General features: G+C 36.8%; 1 pseudogene; it reads right to left on the reverse strand.

The window, feature by feature from the left end:
• LOC144252974 (ankyrin repeat domain-containing protein 60-like) overlaps positions 1–22,880 on the reverse strand; it is a 35,828-nt pseudogene extending 12,948 nt beyond the window's left edge.
• Between the last annotated feature and the right edge of the window lie 1,439 nt (positions 22,881–24,319).

Consider the following 24,319-nt stretch of genomic DNA (forward strand, 5'->3'; position numbering starts at 1 on the left):
ATGCTAACGGTGCATCTATGTTCTTCATCTGCCTCTTTCTTCATGTAGGCCGAGGATTATACTACGGCTCATATACTTACTTTGAATCATGAAACATTGGAGTCATTCTTCTATTCGCAGTAATAGCCACAGCTTTTATGGGCTATGTCCTCCCCTGAGGCCAAATATCATTCTGAGGAGCAACCGTAATCACTAATCTTTTATCTGCCATCCCATACATCGGTACAACCTTAGTAGAATGAATTTGAGGTGGTTTCTCAGTAGACAAAGCTACTCTAACACAATTTTTCGCATTCCACTTTGTTCTTCCATTCATCATTGCAGCTCTAGTCATAGTCCACCTTCTTTTCCTCCATGAAACCGGATCAAACAACCCCTCAGGCCTTATTTCTGATTCAGACAAAATTCCTTTTCACCCATATTACACTATTAAAGATGTCCTCGGAGTCCTTCTTCTCATTCTAGCTCTGATAACTCTAGTTCTATTTTCACCTGACCTTCTAGGAGACCCTGACAATTACACACCCGCAAACCCCCTAAGCACTCCACCTCATATTAAACCAGAATGATATTTCTTGTTTGCCTATGCTATCCTACGATCTATCCCCAACAAACTAGGAGGTGTCTTAGCTCTAGTTTTTTCAATCCTTATTCTAACACTTTTTCCACTACTCCATCTATCTAAACAAAGCAGTATAATATTTCGACCATTAAGTCAATGCATATTCTGAATTCTAGTAGCAGACCTATTTACGATAACCTGAATCAGAGGCCAACCTGTTGAATATCCGTTTATCATTATTGGTCAATTAGCATCAATCCTCTACTTCACCATCATTCTCTTAATCTTACCAACCGTTAGCCTAATTGAAAACAAACTTCTTAAATGAAGAGCCCTAATAGTATAAACATTACTTTGGTCTTGTAAACCAAAAATGAAGCTATAGACTTCTTAGAGCAGCCCATCAGGGAAGAAAATACACTTTTCACCTTCAACTCCCAAAGCTGATATTTCTTACTTAAACTATTCCCTGCACTCGACCAGTTACTTAAATCTTGACTTTTATGTCACTATTAACTTTCATCCAACAATTCACTTCCATGTATATCGTGCATTACTTGCTCTTCCCCATTAGACTACTATTAATCCATGTACATAGGACATTATATGTTTAACCAACATTAATAACACTCTCCCCATGCATATAAGCACGTTCATAATACTAACATAGTACATAATACAGTATATTATCCCTTCACATTAAATGCTCGTCAATACGACAGTGATCTACCATATAGCCATCGTTCAAAGTGCATAGCACATTAAAATCACTGGCGGTACATACCACATTTAGTCATAAACCCTTCTCGCTCCAAATGACTATCCCCTACCAACTTTGGTCTCATAATCTACCAACCTCCGTGAAACCATCTACTCGCCCACTCAGTGTCCCTCTTCTTGCTCTGATCCCATTTTAACTTGGGGGGTAGCTAATAGTGATCTTTATCTGGCATCTGGTTCCTACCTCAGGGCCATGAACTGCATAATCGCCCACTTGTTCCCCTTAAATAAGACATCACGATGGATTAATTCCATTCTAGCCTGTGACCCAACATAACTGCACTGTCATGCCTTTAGTGGTTTTATTTTTTGGGGGATGCGACTCATCTAGAAATAGATGAATATATGCATAGACCTCCACACATTGGATTACAGAATAAGGTCTTTGAATAGTAATTTCAGTTAAAAAAAAAAAAAACTAGAACCCAATATTTAAATATCCACCTTACCACCCATGTCCTGATATAACCTAATTCTTCCATTGAAGGTGCCCCTCAATTACTTCCCCCCCCCACATACAGAAGGGGAATGTCAAAAAACTTACCAGCTGTGATCCCAGATGAGGACTTGTCTGGATTGGTCTTCTCTAAACTTCTCTCTTTTACCCATAAATGCCTTCTGATAAATAGTCATAGGTCCTGATGTGAAGGCTGAGCCAATGTGCAAATGTGGTTTGGACATATTTGTGCCTAGAACCCTGAAAGGTTTGAATATGTCATGAAAACATCTCTTTATCTTGTGCATCTCCCTTTATATGAGATGAATAATGCACCCTCTATGGAATGTGTGTGCCTGGTTACCAGAGTTCTAAGTTCTATTTGGATCTAATGCTAAAAAATTGAGGTTGATTTGAAAGCTTCATTACCTGGGCCACTTCCTATAATAAGACTATCACAAAGCATTCTTTGGAGTGCTGACATTTCATCTTTTATATATTTAAACATATGCAAATGAATATGGTCTTTCAGTTTGTTAAAAAGTTGTCAATACATCTTGTAAAAGTACTGGAAGGCCAGTAGAATTGACTGCTACATGGGCTACCTGGGGCAGGTAGCTAAAACAAAAACAGTAGAAACAGAAAAGAAATATTCAGTGCCAAATAAACACATTGCCTTTTGCCCACATTGGTGAGTGCTTCCAGCAGGCTTGACAGGTGCCCTGTAGTAGACTTGGATGTGGATGTCAGAATTAGAGCCTGGTTTTTCTCTAAGTGGTTTATTCTGGAGGCAGAATAAGAAGATTAGCACAGAAGAGACATCAGAGAGCACAGACATATAAAATCCAGCTGTCCCTGGGCTCCCTTGGTCACTGGTGAGACATTTTTTGAAAGAAATACCTATGGTGGCCACATGATGGCAGATTTCCACAGAACAAGGCAAACCTGGGCAATCTTTCTGCCTCCTGCCACTCACCTTGATTCTGGGACCTGGGTGCTCACCTGCCTTCCTACAACAGTCAAAAAAGCCTTGCCAAGGGGTGCATCCTTAATTGCAGCTGGACACTCTGCACTTTACAAAGAAAAAAAAAACAGCATTACTTACTTCTCACCTCTGCCTGCTTGTTTTGATAAGATTCAAAAGAGAGATCTGTATCTTGCTCCCTAAACATCAGGGGTGCAAAAAGTCATATAATACAGATGAGACTTAGTGTTAAAAGAGGGTCAAGGATCTCTTTCTTCAAGGAAAAAACATTTGGCTTTCATTTGTAAATCCAGGAAAACTAATTTCAGATTTTTATAATTCTATATATATCTCCATGTATGTGCCATTAAATAAATATATAATCAAGCACCTTGCTCCTCTCTGCCCTAGTTAAACATGGGGGACCTTGAGATTATCTTCTCATTTGGATCCCTTCACCTGTATATCAATGCAGCAGAGGTGCAGTCCCTTCGTCTTCTCTTTGCAGCATCCTGAACTTCTACCTTTCTTTCAGGCCTGAATAACTTTGGCAGACTCCACATAGGGAGAGATTCAGAAAATTCTGAAATGAACCTAAAGACATTTAATCATCAGACTTTTATTCTATCAATTTTGTTTCATGTTCCTATTTCCTAGTTTTAACTTTATTTTAGTTGTTATTCATAAGTTTACATGGCATAGAATCCATTTTGATAAAATTATACAAGCATAGAAACTCTTATTTATAATTCATAATTTTTCGAGCTGGGAATATAGTACATTGGTAAAGTGCTTGCCTCACATGTAAAGATCTGGTTCAATCCTCAGCACCATAAAAATAAATAATTATATCTTGTCCAGTTAAAACAATAATTCATAATTATTCTAATTATTCATTTTAATGTCTTTCCTATTCCTATCTATTCTATCTTTCTTGAAGGCTTCTTTGGATTATCTACTGAACTTCTCCCCTTTTCCTCTCTCATTTATTGTGGTTTAGCCTCCAATTATCAGCAAAAACATTCCACCTATGTTTTTTTTTTTTTTCTCGTTTTGCTCACAATGAGTCTTCATATCCATTTAATTACTGGGATTTGTAATAGAGTCATTCTTCTTTATGGGTGAGTAATATTTTATTGTTTATATATACAACAATTTTTCTATTCATTTATTAGTTGATGAGCATCTAGCTTTGTCCCATAGCTCAACTCTTGTGAATTGTTTTGCTATAAATATTGATGTGACTTTGTAACACTGTATTATGCTGATACCAAGTCATATATATATATATATATATATATTTTTTTTTTTAAGAATGTGATATATGGTTCAAAGTCGGAGGGTTAAATACTAGATATTTGTTTTTTTGTAACTATTTATTAGTTCGAAAGAATACCTTTATTTTATTGATTTATATGTGGTGCTGAGAATCAAACTCAGGTCCTTACACATGCTAGGAAAATAATCTACGACTGAGTGTCCCTTCCTTACCTTGAAAATATAGTTTTATTGGAATGTCATCAGGTATTCAATTATTATATATTGCAGATTTTATGCTATGACCACAGAGAAATTCTGGTTCACAAAGCCTAAAGTTTTCATGATGTGGTCTTCTGAAGAAATATTTTGCAAATTCCATTGATATGATTTAATGTCACCAAATATATTGACAGGTTGGTGGGACAGGTATCCCTATGTGCAATCCACCTACAGAATTAAGGTTAATTTGAGAGTCAAATATTTGAGCATTTATCCACTGGTAATGAAAATTAAAATCTAATGATGAATACAATTTCCGTAAGCAGGTAGAGTGCCAGTGTGGCAGGCAGCTTCTTTCCTCAACTTATCAAGTTGTTAGAAGTATTAGAAGTGAACTTAAGATGTGTTAAGAAACTAAGTGTTTTAAATATGCTTTATATTTCAAATAATACATACTCTATAAATTTCACATTTTTAAAAATGATAACATACTACATTATTTTACAGATAAAATCCAGAATTCTGAAAGAGTATTTAGACTATTTCTAATTCATAAGAAAATTCTATAATAAAGATTCTTTACATATGTACGTATAATTTTTCAGTATACATCTTTAAATAGGAATATATATATATATATATATATATACAAAATCAGAATATATACAAAAGACCCTTCTTTATGTTTTTTTTTATATGAAATGTACACATTTTGGCCTGGGATTGTGGCTCAGTGGCAGAGCGCTTAACTAGTATGTGTTAGGCACTAGGTTTGATTCTCAGCACTGTGCATTAAAAAATAAAATAAAGGGACATTGACAACTGAAAAACTATTAAAAAGAAAAAATACACATTTTTATATTATATATATGATAAATGTCCTTAACATGAAAACCCCAAAAGTAATAATGACAACCATCACAAATACTTGTCAGCTATTTTTCCTCTAAGAGAAAACAGAGCTACTAGAAAAAAAAATGATAATTCCAGCTCTATAACAAGAAAATAAATGATGTGCTTGAAACATCTTGTTGTGCAAGAAAGTCAAAAGCACTCCAGGATGAATAGGAACACATAAAAAATCGGTGCAATCAGCTTGAAATGGCAGTTACTGTCCATATCTGGGGCATGTGAGTACCAAAATGATAAGCTTTTTCTTCTTGCTCACTTTTGTTTGGTTTTGCTATATTTGTTAATGTAGAATCAATGAAAAAAATTGTCATTTGGCTACCATAATAGTAATAATTTGACACAAGGAGGAATCATCAAGGAAATATATTAATTCTAGTGGGTGAAATCTTAAGGACCAAGCAGATATTTACAAACTCCCAAAGTATCTCCACATAAAATATTTATAAATTATAAACACAAATAAATACTATGATTATCATGGACCAAACTGGCAGATACTACTTACCCAAATAATTAGTCAACAATAACCAGTGATGGAGACACTGTATACTTCCATAGTTTCTTGGGCTTATGTGAATGAGACCCCAGATATTTGTTTACTCTTAAGTGGAGGCTAAGTCTAAATCTGGGAGGATATGTCCACCATTACTAGAGGCTAATCATAATTTGTAATCATGTCTGTCAGTGCTGCCAGAATACAATCTAGTGTAAGAACTAGGCATTGTATGCATGATGGTCTTCCTCTAATGGCATAACCTGAATCCACTTACGAGAAAACATATGATTCAAACTGAAGGAAAATCTACAGAACTACTACTGACATACATCATTCAAAAATCATAGGTGTTATGAATAGTCCAGAGATACTCAGGAACAATCCCAGTTATAAAAAATAATTAATACTAAAAATTTCCCAAAATTGAATTTATTTTTGTTTAAAGACAATTGTTGAAATAACTGACGAATTTTGAAAAAGATTTACAGACTATATAGTTATACTTTTCCTATTTTGATCATTGCACCATAGTTATAGAAGATAATTTCTCATTTTTAGAAAATATGAGTATTTAGGAATAAAAATACATTGTGTGCACTGATGTGGATCACAAAAACACTTCTGAGCAGATCCTGCCAGATTTGGTTCATCCCATTCCATACACTCTGTGTGGAGCCTCAGGCCCACTTGAGGGTCATCACAGATCATGAAGCCTTGGGCTTCTGCTCCTTAGTTTTTATAAAACATGTGTCATAATCTTCGTATTCCTCTCTCATCAGTTAGGAATGTACAAGACCAGGTCTACAGTAATAATCAAGCCATTTTTCTGTCATCTTTGTGACCAGGGGTTGATGTAGGCAAAGAGAGCCTTTCTGCAGAGCAACCAGAATTGTGTCTGTGGCCATGCAGCCCCGCCAGTCTCTGAGCAGTCTTTCTTGCTGTTCCTCATCACCTTGCCCAGTATCCTCAAGAGCACTTAATTCCATGTTCTTACAGTGTGCACATCCCAATGTGAGCTCTTTCAGACAGACAGCTGGGCTTCTATTCCAGCTTCTTTCCTCCTCTCTGTCCCCCCTGCTCCTCACTGTCCACCTTGCTCCAGCATAGCCTGCAGGTAGCCCAGTGCAAGGCTTGGTGTCCCTTGGTGAACCTGTCATGGCCCTCTGCTTTCTCTGCTCTCACACCTCAGTCAGGTCATGGTCTCCATCTCTGCACCTGCTCCATCCACCTGACTACCCGTGCTGAGGTAAGAAAAGGGGTTGGAGCAGAGACTGGTAGGGCAGAGATCACAGTAAAATAAAACATAAAGACATGGCTCTATTTTCTCAAACACAGGCTTTTAAAATTATTTATACAGTAAATTACTGGTAACTACACACTCAGCTAGTTGTCTATTATATTATGAAAACTTATTAAATAAAATCAAATTATCCAATCAAGGGCTAGGTTGAGTGCTTACTTCACATGCACAAGGCCTTGAGTTCAATCCACAGCACCCACAAGAAAATTAAAAGAATCCAAACTAATATATAATTCAAGATATGTGCCTCTTCTTTTACATGTTTATGTGAAGTCATGACACATATGTAAATTATATATATTCTGTCACTACATTTTGTGTGTGCCTTCTAAGAATATGATCACTGGAATAAAAAAAAACAGTCTATATAAATTTAATGGCTGAATTTTCTTAAAAGAGTGACTTTGTGTAAAAATATAATATATTGCAATGGCAATTTGGCTACTTGTGTCTGAATCACCACTCCCAAAGAAGTGTCTTTAATTTGTTTCTATGCCTATCCTTTAGCACTGATAGATTCAAATATTTGTTACTGTGACCAGTAGTCAAAAAAATATAAATAGGGTTGGTAATCACAATAAATGAAACCTCCCAACAGAAGTGTTTAATAGAAAATAAATGTTCACCTCCTCTTGCTGCTCTGAAGGAAGTGGTGTGAGGAGAGCAACATGGATGGCAGCCCAGGTGCTTTCTTATAAAAAATAATTTATGTTTTAAAAATCACAAGGAATTACTAGATGCTGTAACTCTTGAATGGTTCAAGACTCAATTGATTCGCACCCACTCAGGGACACTGCCCGGTCATTTGGGGAGGGGGGATAGGAAGGGGATAGGAAGGGCAGCATAATACAACAGACACTAGTATGGCAGTATGTATAAATGTGGCTGTATAATCAATGTGGTCCTGTAATGTGTACTCATGGGAATGATAAGAATTCATACCCCATTTGAAACAAATGTATGATATATTATATGTCAAGATCAATGTAATGTTTTGAGCAACAATAAGTTTCTGATGTTTAATAAATAAATAAATTTTAAAGTAAAAAAAAGCCTTGAAACAAAAATGACCACTTAAATTTTGGAGACCTAATGTACAGCATGGGGACTATAATTAATACTACATATTGTTAATAGACATAGTTAACAATGCATATTTGAAATTTGCAAAGAGTATTAAGTTATCTTAATAGATATTAATTATATATTAAATGATCTTCCCATTAAAAAGAAAGTTAACTGTGAGATAATGAGTATGTTGCCTTATCAGTTTTAGCAATCATTTCATGTATAAGGATATGAAAACATCACATTCTATAGCTTGAATATATCATTTTTATTTGTCAACGACACCTTAATAAGTCAGGGGAAAAACCTCAATTGAATTTTATTCAATTGAATGTGATTTTATTATCAATCTAACTAGCCAAAAAGGTCATAATAACTAAAAGATTTAGAGAACTGCAGATGGAACTCAGTAGAAGCATTAAGAATGCACTGGGCTAAACTCCCAGCACATAAAAGGAAAACAAATGGCCTTATTTGTATAATCAAATAAAATAATAATAATCGCTGCTTTTAGGAAAACATGTTGGACCTGAAATACAGTTGATATTATCAGAATCAAAATACTTTCCTCTCATTAAATTGCATAGCTAGACTATGAGAAACTTTCAGTTTAACATTGTAAGTATGTTTACATTAAACACACCACCAAAACAACCAAAAAAGCTTTATTTTTTTTACTTTTGGGAAATTAAAAAAAATGGGCATAGTATAGCTTAAAAATTATTAATATACTGGAAACATGATACTGACATAAATACTCCAGGACACACCAGAAACTTTGACACTAGCCTGTCATCCCAGATACTTGGGAAGCTAAGGAATTAGGATTACAAATTTGAGACCTACCTGGTAATTTAGAAATACTTTGTCTCAAAATACACTTTATAAGAGGGCGGGGGATATTTGTACTTCAGTGCTTGCCCTGCATGTGTAAACCGAAGGTCCAATCAACAGTGCAAAAAATTCTCAAGCTCATATATCTGATCACAGACAATCATAGAAGAAGTAGAATAGGGCAGAAGCCACTATGTAAACTTACAAAAAATATTAAACTATACCTGAACTCACAATACTAACATGTCTAAACTCTGCTTTCAATGATTCAAAAAGATAACGTTTTAAATATTATAAAAAGTATATGTTGTGGCTTGGGTTTTGGCTTAGTGGTAGAAAACTCACGTCGAATCTGTGAGGTGTTGCGTTCAATCCTCAACAACTAATAAAAATGAATAAATAAAATAAAATTATTGTGTCCATCTATAACTATTAAAAAAGAGAAGTGTGTGTGCTTTTCTAATGAATCCACCAAATACTATGAATGTACACTTGACTCTGCTCTAAAAGCTACCTTATAAGCACATGGAGGCACCAACATTAAGATAAAATATTATCATGGAACTTTCACAAGAAATAACCCTAATAAACAAACAATCTCAAAGAAAAAAAATTCAAACTTCTAACACCAAAATCACAATTGGTGCATTTTAAATGATATTTTGAAGAGGAGTGAAGCATAATAGAGTTCTACAACAATTATTCCTGATATCAATAAAGTTTGATGTTTATCAGAAAGCCTGTCCTTTTACTAGCAACCAATAAATAATTAACTTTCTGGTGAATGTATATTTTAATAAGATATAAGGATATGCTTTCTAAATTTTAAAATTATAAAAAATAATTATAAATAGATATAATAAATAGATTATTTAGAAAATGTATTTAAATTACAAAATGCAGCTCATGACTTATCTCTTACATATTGTAATAGTTTGAGTCCTGAGAAATTTTAATCTATAGTGGTTTTAAGTATTATGCATTATAATAGTTGATATGAAAAATATCACCATCCTAGGTCAGAAAGTTGGTGGAATTAGGCGGATATCATTAACCTAGGTACATGTATAATTTCATGAATGGCATGACCATACCTTGTGTACAACCATAGAAGTGAAAAAGGAAGCTCCATTTGTGTACAATAAATTGAAAAGGATTCTGCTGTCATGTATAACTGATTAGAACAAGTACCTAAAAATTAAAAAAAAGTTAAATTAAAACACACCATCCTGCTTCTATCTTCTAAAACTGATTTTAAAAAATTTGCTTAGAATAATTTCATCCAAATAAGAAAGATGTATTGTGGATTATGAGCACATATATGTATAAGCACATGATCTTTTTAACCATATCTCTGGATACCTCTTATGTTTGAGTCCTTTCAAAGACATCTTCTGTGTGGATGTGTGGTGATGGGATCAAACCCAGGACCTCTCACATGCTAGGCAAGTGCTTTGCCATGAGCTTCATGCCCAGCCCTCAAATATGTCTAAATAAGCTCAACTTAATTAAAATAAATCAATAGTACCAAAAGAATCTCCAAAAAGATAAGTCTTTTAATCAAAAATAAAGTAAATTAAAAGCATGTTTTTAAAATATTGTTGATAAAAAACAGCAAAAGTTCACAAGATTCTGTTGTAAACTAGAAAAAGAAGAAAACAAATGCTGAACTAGAAGACAGTTGGACATGGGGGATTTCTGAGTACATACAGACATTATAAAATGACTCTAAAATAAGGAAACTATAAACTGACCAATAAACATAGAAAACATGGACTGATGCTAAGAGATCTTTCACTGAAAAAGACCACAGAATCAGAATCATCAGGGATCAGCATTGGCTGTTAATTAACCTTTGACAAATTATGATTTTATTTTTGTAAAATATATATATTAGCTGTTGATCGACTTTTATTTTATTTATTCATTTTTATTGCAATACTGAGAATTGAACTCAGTGCCTCACACATGCTAGGCAAGCGCTCCACCTCTGAGTCACAACCCCAGCTGATTTTATTTTAATGTCTGTGATTAACCAAGTTGCTTGACAAATCAGGAGGAGGAGAATCAGGAATTAAAAGCCAGCCTCATCTACTTAGCAAGACCTTGTCTTAAAATTAAATAAATTAATAAGTAAAAAAGCACTGAGTCAGGAGCTCAGTGGATAGAAACCCCTGGTTTTGATCACTGGCACATAAATAAATAAATAAATAAATAAATAAATAAATAAATAAATAAATAGATAGATAGATAAATATTTAAAAAAGAAGGAGGGGAATTTTTTTAAAATTTGGTTTAACGCATATGAAAACCTGAGGTACTTCATCCACTGCAGGAGAGATGTCTATAAAATAGGCATTATTTTATGTACCACTGCAAAAACTGCCAATTAGCACACTGAGGAAACACAGTGTGTAGCTGCTCCACCTTGCCCAGCAGGTGGTGCCAGGAGAGAGGTGGGAGGGATCTGGAGGGAAGGCAGAGACAGGAGGACTGTGGGTCTGGAGGAGAGGTGGGCCTGGGATGGGGTGGATTCTGGAGGGGGCTAGGATTTGGTGGAGTGAGAACAGGGGTGCATCTGGAGGAGAGGTTGGGTCTCTAGAATGGCCAGGGCCTGGAAAAGGGTGGGGTCTGAAGTAAGGGCAGAGTCTCCAGGAGGGCAAGGCATGGGAGAGTTGGAGTCTTTAGGAAGGGACATGTCCAGAGGAAGGGTTAGGTTATACAGAAATAGGTTCAATCTGGGTGGGATCTGGAGGTCGGTATCTGGAAAAGGGCTTGATCCTGAAACAGAGAACTTCTCTGAAGTAGGTGTACGGACTTGAGGAGGGCTGGAGACTGGGAGAGGGGCAGGGACTGCAAATTTGACAGGATCACAGTAAAAAGTGGACATGGAAGAGTTGGGGGAATCAGGAGAAGGGATGGTGTGTAAAGAAGTGTTAGGGTCTGGAGGATGCGGGTGGGGTCTGGAGGAAGAACAGGATATGGAGAAAGGTGAATATTTGGAGAGGGTATCTGGAGGATGAAGAAAGGCATTATGAGGATGTGAGGTCTGGAGAAGGTTCTGAGGGCCTGGAGCTGGGAGCAGGAGGGGGCAGGAGGTGATGAGGAGTAGAGGCCTTGGTGGTCACTAACTTTCAGAGGATCTAAATCTTTAAACTTTCTTCCTGAAATCCCAATCTAGGTTATGCTGAGGCTGAGCTGAGCAGAGGCAGTGAGAGTCTGCCATACTCACCACCTTCCATAGTACTAGGTGTCTGCAGACACACTGAATCCAGGGACAGTTTTCCTTGGACCACCAATTAAAACTACCTATACTGTTCTAGGTGTCTAAAGATGCTAAGGAAGTGACAGGTGTTCATTGCATAATGTTAACAGGAGAAGTTGCAGACATGGTGACAAATGCCTATTATCCACCTAAGAGGGAGGGTGAGACAGGAATATTTCAAGTTTGAGACAAGCATTGAAACCTTAGCAAGAGTGTGTCTCCAAATAAAAAAAGAACTGGGGATATTGTTCAGTAGATAAGCACCTACCTAGGATACATGAGGTCCTGGACTCACTCCCCTGTACTAAAAATGAATGAATGAATGAATGAATGAATGAATAAAAGGAAAAGAGAAAAAGGGAGAGGAATGCATGGCTATTTTAAAGTCATTTTCTTTTTTTCAGCCTTCTTTTTCTTTATTCTTTGCATATATTTTAATACTTATGGACAATGAACTATATGGCAGAAGCTGAAGAGCATTTGAAAAGCAAAATGTAAAGTGTTATTTATTCTGTGTGATTCAATTCAAAATAATGGTGTTCTAAAATAAACATGAAAGTCCGTGGAAAAGGCCATATTGGGGTCGTAGAAAACTGATTCTTCAATATATTTTCAAGGCTCCAACTTCCTTGAAAATACCCATAAATTTCAAACAATAAAATTAAGAATAAATAAGTGTCATGAATTTGAAGTAAAAGCTTTTGCTCATCAAAAGAAACAGAAGTATAAATAAAGTCTACAGAATTGGAGATCTTTGGCAGCTTCTCTTCCAACCACATATTAATATCCAGATAAAAGAACTCAAAACACTTAACATCAGTAACAAAAAAACTCAATGAAAATTGGCAAAATAAATTAATAGGCATTTCTCAAAAGAATAAATAAAAATGGCCAAGAAATACATTTAAAAAGTTTAGTTAAAAAGGTAAATGAAAATTGAAACTACACTGAAATTTTATCTCAGTTCAGTTATAATGGCAAACATAAAGAATACAAATAATACTAGATGCTGGTGAGAATTGGGGGAGGTACACTTATATGTTGTTGGTAGAAATGCAAATAAGCACAACTCTGGAAAGCTGTATTGAGATTTGTAAAAAAAATAAAATAAATATATAAATAAATAAAAGCTAGGAATGCAGGCTGGGCTTATCCCGGCCCTCAGATCTGAGGGAAACCTAGCTTGATCCCAGCTCTCTCCTTCACTATTTTGTACAGTATCACTGAAAATAAGTACCGTTTCTTGAGACTGTGCCTCTCATCATTTAACACTGTGACCTCACTGTTTTCTGTGAACCTGGCAGGGAATAAGCAGGAATGCTGATAGAGATTCCTGAGCGTGAGGGGATGGGTCCCAAGTGCAATTAATTACTTGTTTTCTTTGATGTATTAATGTTTTTTTTTCAGTGTTAAAGTATTAAAAAAAATATTGAAAAATTGAAAAGTGTGTTAAGACCACTAAGTTATTTGTTACCTTGTGATGACAAAACAGACCTGGTTGGAAAATGAAATTGTAAAAATACTATGGTAAGAAACCTACTCCTAGGTAAGGTGTCAATTCCATTGCCATCTCTCAGTCTTTCTCCAGGAAGCCTGATTGACTGTGGGTCCCTACAACTTGGATTGTAGAGAACTTCTCTTGAGAGTCTGACCACTCCCCTTTGAAGTATAAATGCACCTGTGCAGGCTTCAGGCCCAAGAACAGATGTTTATCAAAGGTATGGTAAGAATGGCCAGTTATTCCCCTAATCTGTAAACAAGTTTCCCATTAAAAACTCTGTGCAGAATCATATATGGGGTAGACTAGAAAATTTATGAGGCTTGATAGCCAATAAATGTTGTGAGAAAGTGTGAATGGGTGCACAGAAATTGGAGTTTTGTTGTCTTTTGGGATCCTCTAGAGTACAATATAATTTGGAGTTCTTCTCCTCACTAGTGCTCCTTGCTGCTCGTTTCTCAACCAATCTTTCCCCCTATGCCCCCCCAATACTATCATTCTTAATAAAATCAGCATTTATTAAAAACTTATTCCATAATTTTTTGGAACTAAACACATCAATTACATTTTTATTTGGTTGAGAAATTCTCAGTTTAATTGGCAGTGTATATATATTTTTCCTCATTTTAAATGTTTTATTAGAGGACTTTATTATACATAATAGTGGGGTCCATTTTGACATGGGTACATGCATGGGATATAATTTGCTACATTTTATTCCCAGTACTTTTATTTTGCTTTTTTTCTCCTTCCTCTACTCCATGCCCCTTATTTGTCTTCCTTCCATTTAATTATTGTTTAATAAAATGGTGCTTTATAGATATACATGAAGGTGGAATTTACTGAGGTCTATTCATATACGTACATACATCATTTGGTCAATCTTGTACCTCAGTTCCTCCCTTTTCCATCCCTCCTCACTCCTTTGTAATTATGCTGCACCCTATTTTGCCAAGGACATGGTATGACTGGTACTGTCACTGATTTACTGACCAACATTGAAAATGTTATAAAATCAAGACTTGAGGTATTAAGTACAACTGGCATGGGAGTCTCCCTGCGAATCATCTTTATTCTGCCATGAGTTCACATGCTCCTACTTGATAATTGTTTTTAACATTTATTTTTAGTTGTAGGTGGACACACAGTATCTTTGTTTTATTTTTATGTTGTGCTGAGAATCAAACCCAGTGCCTCACACATGCTAGGTGAGTACTATACCACTGAGCCCAAAAAACCCAGTCTTAGTGGGTAATTCTTCCGATTCTATGTGTCATAGCTGACTGTGAGTACCTGGGAAAAATAATATGGACTAACTGTACTCGTAAATTTGAGATTTCAACAGACAAATGTGTATATAAATCCACGTCATTAAGTCTAAATCCATAATGAAATATGGCCAAGACTAAAATACATCTTTCTGCACAGTCTCATTTGCTATTCTGCAATGAAAAATAAGTTGACTATCTATCAGTCATATAAAAGCAATTATATTTAATTTGTTCTCTAATTCAGTTTATGATATATAGTATGAATAATTGTGATAAGCCCTTGAATTAAGTGATATATAAAAAAATTCTGATTTATTTACAGGAAGGGATAGAGGCGTTATAATAAGCATCAAAATAATGTGATCTCACTTTTTATCAGAATTATATTTCTATAAATTGGATTCATATTCTTATAACTTACATAATGTTTATAAAGTCTGTGTATCATACTAGTTCATTTATAACTTATCCAAAACAGACATGATTCTCACCAAAACAAAAATGTAGTTACTCCATTAATGTACAGAAGAACAAAGATGATTATTCAAATACTGAGATTTGAGAAAAATTAACTATATTATTTATTAAACTCTAGAAATCCTTCAAGTGGGTGCTGGAGACCAAGACAGTATGTTCTGGCAAGTGTGATGTCTGTATGTTTGTGTTTCTGGTATCATAAGTTCTGCATTTTTTATTTTTCTGCTTTGAGAGCAAACACATAGCCATATATTCCCAATAACCCAACATGTACAAGTTTAGGAAGTATTTTCTAGCAATCATCTTTAACCTAATAACAGTCAAAGTACAGATATAATACCAAAAATAAAGTCAACATTTAGAATTGGAGACAAACATAATCTTTAGTGATAAGAATCCCTTAATTTTATACTTTAAAAATAATAACAACCTGTCACAGGGGGGCAAAATTGTGACTTATGAAGTCAAGGGAGAAATAAAGAATGTCCACACGCTTCTGCCCCTTTCAATGCTTTATTCATTCAAATTACTCAATATAATTTTACTCTATAGGTTCTTAATCAAGAAAACAGAAATCCTTATTGGTAGGCACTGCAATAGACATAATCAATTCACAGCAAACAATTCTAGATTAATACTAAGAATTGCAAAGCACACTTAGTCATGAGAGGCTAGTGACAGAAATTCTCTCTGCATGCTAAATTCAAAAGTCTCAAGTCTTAGGTATTATGTCTAGCATATGCATACTCACTCAAATCACAGTGATCAGGTCTGGAACCAAGGCAGGCTTTTCCCAGCATAGAGTGGATGATCAGTTGAGGAGAGGGTCATAGGGAGATGTTAAGTCTCTCAACAAGGTCCAGACAAGGCTGTAGAATTTGAGATTGATGAGGATCACACAGAGGATCAGGAGAATGATGACAAGTGCTGGAAGTTCAGGTCCTCATCAGGCTCTCCAGCTCAAGTGCACCCTTGTTTTTATTGGCTGAATCCCTGTCCATTAGCTCTATATTTTACACTATATTTTGAGGCTTTTTGACCTTCCCCTAGCAATCCTTATCAGCTACCACTGGATTTCTCCATGGCATCCCTTATCCTGGGGTCAGAAACATCTGGTCTGGTTGTCATTAAAACATCTGTCAAATTCTGATAAATGGTCTCACTTTTTATTGTTCCCAGCTTCTCTTAAATCCTAAATATCTTAATTTTCTAGTGAATCTGTTAGGAATTATCTGCCACAGCAGCTCAACTAAGGTGTGTCTATATAGTACTCCAAAGTTTTTAAGCACACAGCAAAGTCTTAACCCTAAATTTAAGAATACTTATAACAATTTTGCAAGAATCATTAGGTTGTTACAACCAATATATGTCAAAATGTTAGCATCAAATGGAAGGCAGAAGTAATTTTCAATCAATGTCATAAAATGGTATTTTCAGTTTCCCAGTCTGTTTCTCAGGAAATCCAGGTGGGTGTTAACACAGATAACTGGGTCCAACAATATCCAAGTGTGCTGTAAAGTGCAGGTGTTATTCATATATGTTACATCCACTTCTCCTTATTCAGAGGTGACTGCAGAGTGGTCCCATAGCCATCTAATATTACCTACATGTGTTTTAAGTTCTTTGTGTCTTGTTTTAATTTTTTTATTCCATTTAGCATGCATATTAAAAATTTTAAGGCTATCATGAATATGCATATTAGCAGTGCATAGTGGAGAATTTCTTTTATGTCCTGGAACCATTTTGGAATGTGCCAGCATACTGTGTCAAACTTGAGGAGCTTATAGAGTTAATCTGCCCAAGAGCATCATAATCTATTGACTACATTATGTTTGTATGATAAATAATCTGTTTTTATTACATGTACTACTGGTGAGACAATGTGATTTCTGTTATTAAGGTGTGCTATATCCAATATTATTTGGGCATCCTGTCTTTGTAGTTGTTGTATAATATGTTAAGTCTGGTTTTGAAGTTGCTTCATACATTCCAATTGTATGTCTGGTTTATCCTCTAATTTTCTTCAAATACCATATTAGTTTGTAATGTGTGTTTTATCTGTATCTGTTGATTTGAGAAAGCTGTTATACATTTACCTGATTTAGTGTATAATGTCAACTTCCATGTGCTTCATGGGTTGTTTTACATTTACCAAAACATATATTGGTGTCAGAATATTCAGAGTAATAATAATAATAATCCTCACTGTGGGAGTTGCTGTCAGATGTGTTTTGTGTGGTTGTAATTGTTTGTGTTTAGGGTATATGTGTTTACATGGATAGTTATGCTAAAGGTATTAGGTGAACAGACAGCAAAAAGATTATTTCTGAATCGTATTACTTCTTCACAATTATAGTGACCTTAGATACATGTAACTCATGATGGTTTATATGATGGTTTATGTATAGGTAAGTTAATGTGTCAATTGGTATCACTGAAACTTCCAGTAAAATTGTTCCATTGAGGCTAATTTCTGATATTAGTGGTTTTATGTGTTTATTTATTTCATTCTCTTATCCATTTTCTGTATAAAAGCATCATAATATTCTTTATGGGCTGTTAGTGTCTGAACTATAGTTCACCTCTGTAGTTCAGCTTGATGTATGATATCTGTGATTGTATATAAAGATCTGGAAATTATTTTTAGTCCATGAATTTCTGTCTCTAATGTGTTCCAGGACTGTAATTCTAACATCCATGTCCTCTATGTTTTGCACTAAAGATTTATTCTAATGCTATAGCTGTCCAGCTATAGCTATCTATTCTAAAATCTCCCTTGTTTTTCTAATGTGTTGTCTTTGTATTGTTGGAATATGCATTTCTTTTTTTATGGCATCTCCTATATAGCTCCTTAGCATATAGTGTTGTGTCAATAGTTAATGTTATCCTCTGAATTATGGGATTTACAATTATTTGTGAAGGAATTTGTATATTTGGTATTACATAAGGTGATTGTTGTTAGCCTTGGACTTTCTCTATAGAATTTCATTCATGATGGGTAATGTGCTGTAAATAGTTTATGTGTGGCATTAATACCTCTTCTATCAATTATACATGGTTGGTGTTGGTCCCTGATGTAACATCTTTCAGAGGACATGGATAATACAAATAAATACATGTTCCTGTTTCTGCCATGATCTTTTAGCAATTAAAGTTCTTTTTAAACAGAGCTGTTGAGCCACAAAATAATTTTGACTTAATTCCCATGGCTTATTCCATTTTTGTAGTAGCATGTAGAAATCGTAGAGCATATTATGATCTACTCTATATATTTTGATACTCAATCAAAATTCATGCCTGCTGTTTCCACCATGATTAAGGCCTTTTGTCTGCTGCTTTTATCTTATACCTGGGGTAGAAGTAGGTGTATTGAATTTTACATTGACTCCAGTGCAGCAATCCTATCAGTATGTCTGGTGTTACATAATCATCTATCCATACAGCACTACTTATGTTAAGTTTAGGGTCTTATCCTTTATCTGGTTATGGTATTATGTATATTTGGTTGTCTGTTTTTATATATAAGGAAATTTCAAAGTCTAATCTGTTGTCCATGTGTATTGCACCTACTTGGTCACCCAAAAAGAATACAGATAATATGGATGTACATTTGTTGTCATCTATACTATGAGATGTATTCATAAATCTTGTTACTCTCATTAGTTCTTATAGAGACATGACCAACATTTTGTTATATGTCTGGGTTTCTGTTTGGAGATCATATTGTGGACTATATGGTGTTATGAATGATGCAATAGGAAGTGCTCTATAGTCAAATAATGCCACTAGACTCTTTTCTAGAAGTATGAAATGTGGCTTAGTTGAGTTCCAATGTGTCACACTGTGTGTTCATGTGTGTTTCCAATTCCATGAAACATTATAAGTGTTCTCCTATTGTATGGTTTATTAAGTTGAATTTTATTCATGCTGATTCTAGTGTATAGTTTTCCTTCTTATTGTTGCAAGATATGATTTATTAGTATAATGAGTGAAATTATTGAAATGTGTGAAGGTGGTATTTTCTGCTATTTTTTCTTGAGAATTTATATTTGGTGTCAATAGCTTCAAGCACATCTCCAACGTTGTTTGTTTTTATGTTCCTATACATAGTTAATTTTTTATGATGGTAGTTAATGCAAGAGTATTCTAAGAATGCTTGTGAGGTTTCTCTTGTATAAGGTTGTACACCAGGGGTTCCTGAGTGTAGAAATTGTGCAGTGTACTTGTCAATGAACATTGTTTTGAAGCAGAGGTATTTCCAATGTAGGCTGTGACAAATGAAAGATGCATATTATAATCATTAGAGGTAAAAAGTCAAGCCTCTCCAAGTTCAAGGTGATCCACTGGTAACTTACCTGCCTGCTAGACTAAAAAATCAGTACTCTTCAATGAAGACAACAGAATATAATATTTCTACAATGTAGTATCCACAATATTCAGTATGCAGTTAAAGTTTATTGGCTATGAAAAGAAACAGGAAAATGTGATTCAGAGTCAAAGAGAAAAATCATTTAATTGAAAGTGGTTCCCAAATGAGTCAAATGTTGGAATTCAGAAAAGCATTAGGATTAGGGACAGGGATGTAGTTCAGTGGTAGTGCACTTGGTCCTGGGTTCTATCTCTAGCACTGGGGGAAAAAAAAGAAAGAAAAGAATTTTAAAGCTGCTATTATAACTACATTCAAAGAGTTAAAGGAAATGAACAAATGAAATGGAAATGTCTTTCTTTCTCTTTCTCCTGTGTGAGTGTGCATGTATGTGTGCGTGCGCGCACACTCACACACACACACACACACACACAATCTAAAATGAAAAAAATCACTGGATAGGCCTTATAGAAGAAGTAAGAATTGGTGAATTTAATGAAGGACAATATAAGTTATACAACACGTAGAATATAAGGATAAAAATACAAACAATGAAAAGAACTTCAGTAACCCATAGAATAATATCAAACAGCATAATAACATACACATTTACAAAAGTCCCAAACAGAGAAAAAAGAGATAAAATAGGGCAGAAAGGGTATTTTAACATTGACTGTAAATTGCTCAAATTTGATCAAAAACTTACCAATCAATTTATAGGTCCTAGAAATTCAGCAGACCTAAGCAGGATAAATGTAGAAAATCATATCCAGAAACATCAGTCAAATTTCTGAAAACCAAAGATAAATAGAAAATCTTCAAGGCACCCAGAGGGGAAAAAAAGGGATGCAATACATGCAGGGGAATGTCCATAAGAATTACTGCTTACCTTTAATCAGAAGCATGGAATGACAATGAATGACATTCTTAAAGGGCTGGCAGAAAAATAACTGCCAACCAAGAATCCTACATCTAATTAAACCATTCCTCAAACCCAAAAGTGAAATAAAGACATTTTCAGATAAGCAGAATCTGAAAGTATATGTTGTAAAGAAACCCTCACTATAAAAAATGCTATGTGAACTTCTTTAGGCAGTTCTTCAGGAAACAATCTAGTTGGACATTTGGCACAATAGGGAAAAAAATGAACAGTCTCAGAAATGTTAAAACTGGGTATAGGGCCTGGGGTGGTGGCTCAGTGGTAGAGCACTCACCAAGCACTTGCAAGGCCCTGGATTCAATTCTCAGCATCACATAAAATGAATGAATAAATAAAATAAGGGTATTGTGTCCATCTACAACTAAAAAAATAAATATTATAAAAAACTAGGTATATACAAAACACTGAATTTTTTTCTCTTTTCATGGAAAGATGACAGATTGTTTAAAGTAAAATTGATAAAATTGTATTGTGGGCCTGTTATGGTTTAGATATGAGGTGTACCCCCCAAAGATCATGTATGAGCCAATGCAAGAACATTTAGTAGTGAAATGGTTAGAGTATTAAAGTTGTAACCTAATCAGGGGATTGATCCACTGATATGGATTAACTGGGAGGTAATAGGCAAGTGGGGTGTGGCTGGCAGAGGTAGGTCACTGGGGCATGGCTTTGGGGTTTATATTTTGTTCTTGGTGAGCAAAGCCCTCTCTATGTGCTTCCAGATTACAATGTCTTGAGCTGATTTCTTCTGCCATGCCCTTTGTCCATGATGTTCTGCATCACCTTGGGCCAGAGCTATGGAGTTGGCCATCTATGGTCTGAGACATCTGAAACTGTGACCCATCACCAAATAAATTTTCCATTCTTTATGCTATTCCTGTTAGGTATTTTGGTCTCAGCATCAAAAAAGCTAGCTAAAACAGGATCTTATAATGTATATACACATAAAGTATATTCAAATATTAGCCTAAAGGTGAGAGAGAAAATGGAATTGAACTGTTGCAAACTTACATTTTAGGTGAAGTAGTACAATATTAACACTAATTATCCCATAGTAAGTTAAATATGCATATTGTAATCATTAGAACAAAAACCCAATAGAAGAATGATATTAAATACTAAAAATTATTCAATTAATAAGAGAGGATGGGAGAGATGGAGGAATGAGAAACAGAATAACGGAAAACTGACCCATAAAAGGCAACATGGAATGAAGAAAACGTATGCTAAGCCAAACACAAAAGAGTTCTATGTACAAAAATATTCGAGATCAGTCAAAACTAATCTATGGTGATAGACATCAGAACAGTGGTTTCTTATGAGGAGTAGGGACCGACTGCCTGCCTAAAGAGGCAGGAAAGAATTTTCTGGAGTGATGGAAACTGATATCTTAATTGGGGTAGTGGATTATACAAGAGTATAAAATTTATAAAAATGAGCATACATTTATAAAAACGCACAGAATTATGCGTTTAAAATTTTTGCATTTCACTGCGTTTACATTTTTAAACGCTTCAAATCATTTGTGGAGCCTCCAGTTATAGACTTTTATCAACAGAGGGCTCTCCGAACCCATAAAACACAATCTGGGGCCCCAGATACTTTGGGATGCAAATCAGATAAGCTCCCGGCTCATCAGTCTCCATGGTGGATCGCGCAGCTCCCCATTTGCTCCCCCTCCACATCCCACCTTCCCACCCGCGTCTTCACCAGCTCGTCCATTTCACCTGGCCACACGCTGCTTTCCGGCTGATAAGCAGCCCATACCTAATGGCAACAATATTTTCCGCTGCACCTATATGGAATACAGATTCGGCTGGAGCTGGCCTGTGCTGCCTGGAGGTGTTCCTATTCCCCCTAAGGTTCTCTACTGATATGATCGCTTTTAAATTGTTAGTAGGAACGTAATGGAAACTTCCACACTGTTCTCAACATCTTTATTTTGCCCTTCTTACCTCGCCTTGGTATCTGTGACATATTCCCAGGCAAAGGCTGCAGCCCGGGGGTGTAGGGGGAATGGCAGCACCAGAGAGGACAAGAAAGATTTTTTCCCCCAGGAAAGTGGGGTGGGGGGCGTTGCCCAGAGTTCCAGTACCCCCAATTTTTCTCTTCCTGCCCCCTCCTGCCTCACCCATATCTCAGAACCAAGCCCCCGACTGGAAAGCCCTAGAAGTCCTTTGCTCCCTCACCTACCTCCAGACCCGGTCTCTCCTGGGAGCTTGGGGATGCCATTACACCTCACGTGATCCCAGCGCTGGGCTGGTCCTTCAGGAGGTGTCTCTCAGGGTGTTAATTAAAGGTCACAACAAAATAGACCTGCTGGCTCACCAGAAGAAATGTCCTCCAGAGAAATTAAAAATGACACCCCAGAGCAGCCACGTGTGGAGCCTGACACATGCCGGCTTCCTGCGCCTCTGGGCACTGTGTGAGGGGCGGGTGGAGGGGGAGCGGTTATAGGGGAGGGGGCGTTGACTGGGTGCTCTGGAAACCCCACAGATCCCGGATGTGGGAAGAAAAGCGTGGAAGTCGGGTGAGGGGACCGACCCCGGGCAAGGAGAGGCCAAGGCCACTTCGGGCCACGCCTCCTCTTCAGGCCCGCGCGGTACGGGTGCTCCTGAGCAGCACAGCGAATCCCTCAGTTTCCCTTGCTCTCCAGCACCCCGCTAGGTCCTCGGCTCACCATGGCCGGTTTAGTACTTCACAGATTAGGGTGCAGCCGGCGGGCGGGGCCGAAGGTCCCCAGTCCTCTGGCTGTGGTTCCGAGGGAGGCTCCCTGGCTTGTCCTGGGGTGGTAGGGCAATTCTAGACAAGGTTTGCTGGGCAGGTCTTGGAGAACAAAGGGCGGGGAGAGGACCCGGCATGTTTGCGGACTGTTTGTGACTCAATCCGTTTTACACAGAGTTTCAAAGGCAGACCTGCAAGCCTTACCAGGAAGAGAAAGAACTTGGGCGGGGGAAGGCTCAGGCGCAGCATTTCCATCCAACCATGCTCGCTCAGCGCTTCTCCTCAGCTCCAGGCTCCGCAGCGTTGTTTCATTAGAGCCCTGGACACAGGCCACTCGCCAGTAACTTCTCGGTCAGCAGCCGGGCCCTCAGCCTCGCAAAATCAGGCAGGAGCGCCACACCTTAAAATGGATCCCGGCCTGCGCTGCAGTCTCCAACCGGGCAAGAAATACGGGGTAAGTTGTGACGGGTTCAGACGCCTTACCAGACCCATCTCTGCCGGGGTTCTTTCCTTCTCCGGAAAGGGTGGCTCTGGCAGAGTTATCCCCAGGAGCCAGCGGCCAGCGCGCCGGATCTGAGCTCTCCTCGCGCTGCAGGGACATCTCTGCTGTGTGCGGAGGCGAGTCTGTTGCGAGGACACCCGCACACTCACTTCAATCTCAGATTTTTTTCAGTCCGTTTAATCCTTTATTTTCCCTGGACCCATAACTTTTGCCTTATTCCTGGACTTCTAGGCAGATTTAAGCCGTAAAACATGTTTCCCATGAATTCTCTGCCTTTGGTAGAACGGATCCTTTCCCAGAATCTAGGAGATCTCTTCATTTTACCGGCAGGATCTGGTGGGCTGTTCCCCGAATGAATAAAAACCCATAAGTCACAGGACCCTCAGAATAGAGTCTGCTAGCATCTTGTAACTGGGTTCTTTCTGAGTGGTGGGTGCCAGGTCCA

The sequence above is a fragment of the Urocitellus parryii genome, unplaced genomic scaffold (genome assembly GCF_045843805.1).
Source record: "Urocitellus parryii isolate mUroPar1 unplaced genomic scaffold, mUroPar1.hap1 Scaffold_79, whole genome shotgun sequence".
NCBI lineage: Eukaryota > Metazoa > Chordata > Mammalia > Rodentia > Sciuridae > Urocitellus > Urocitellus parryii.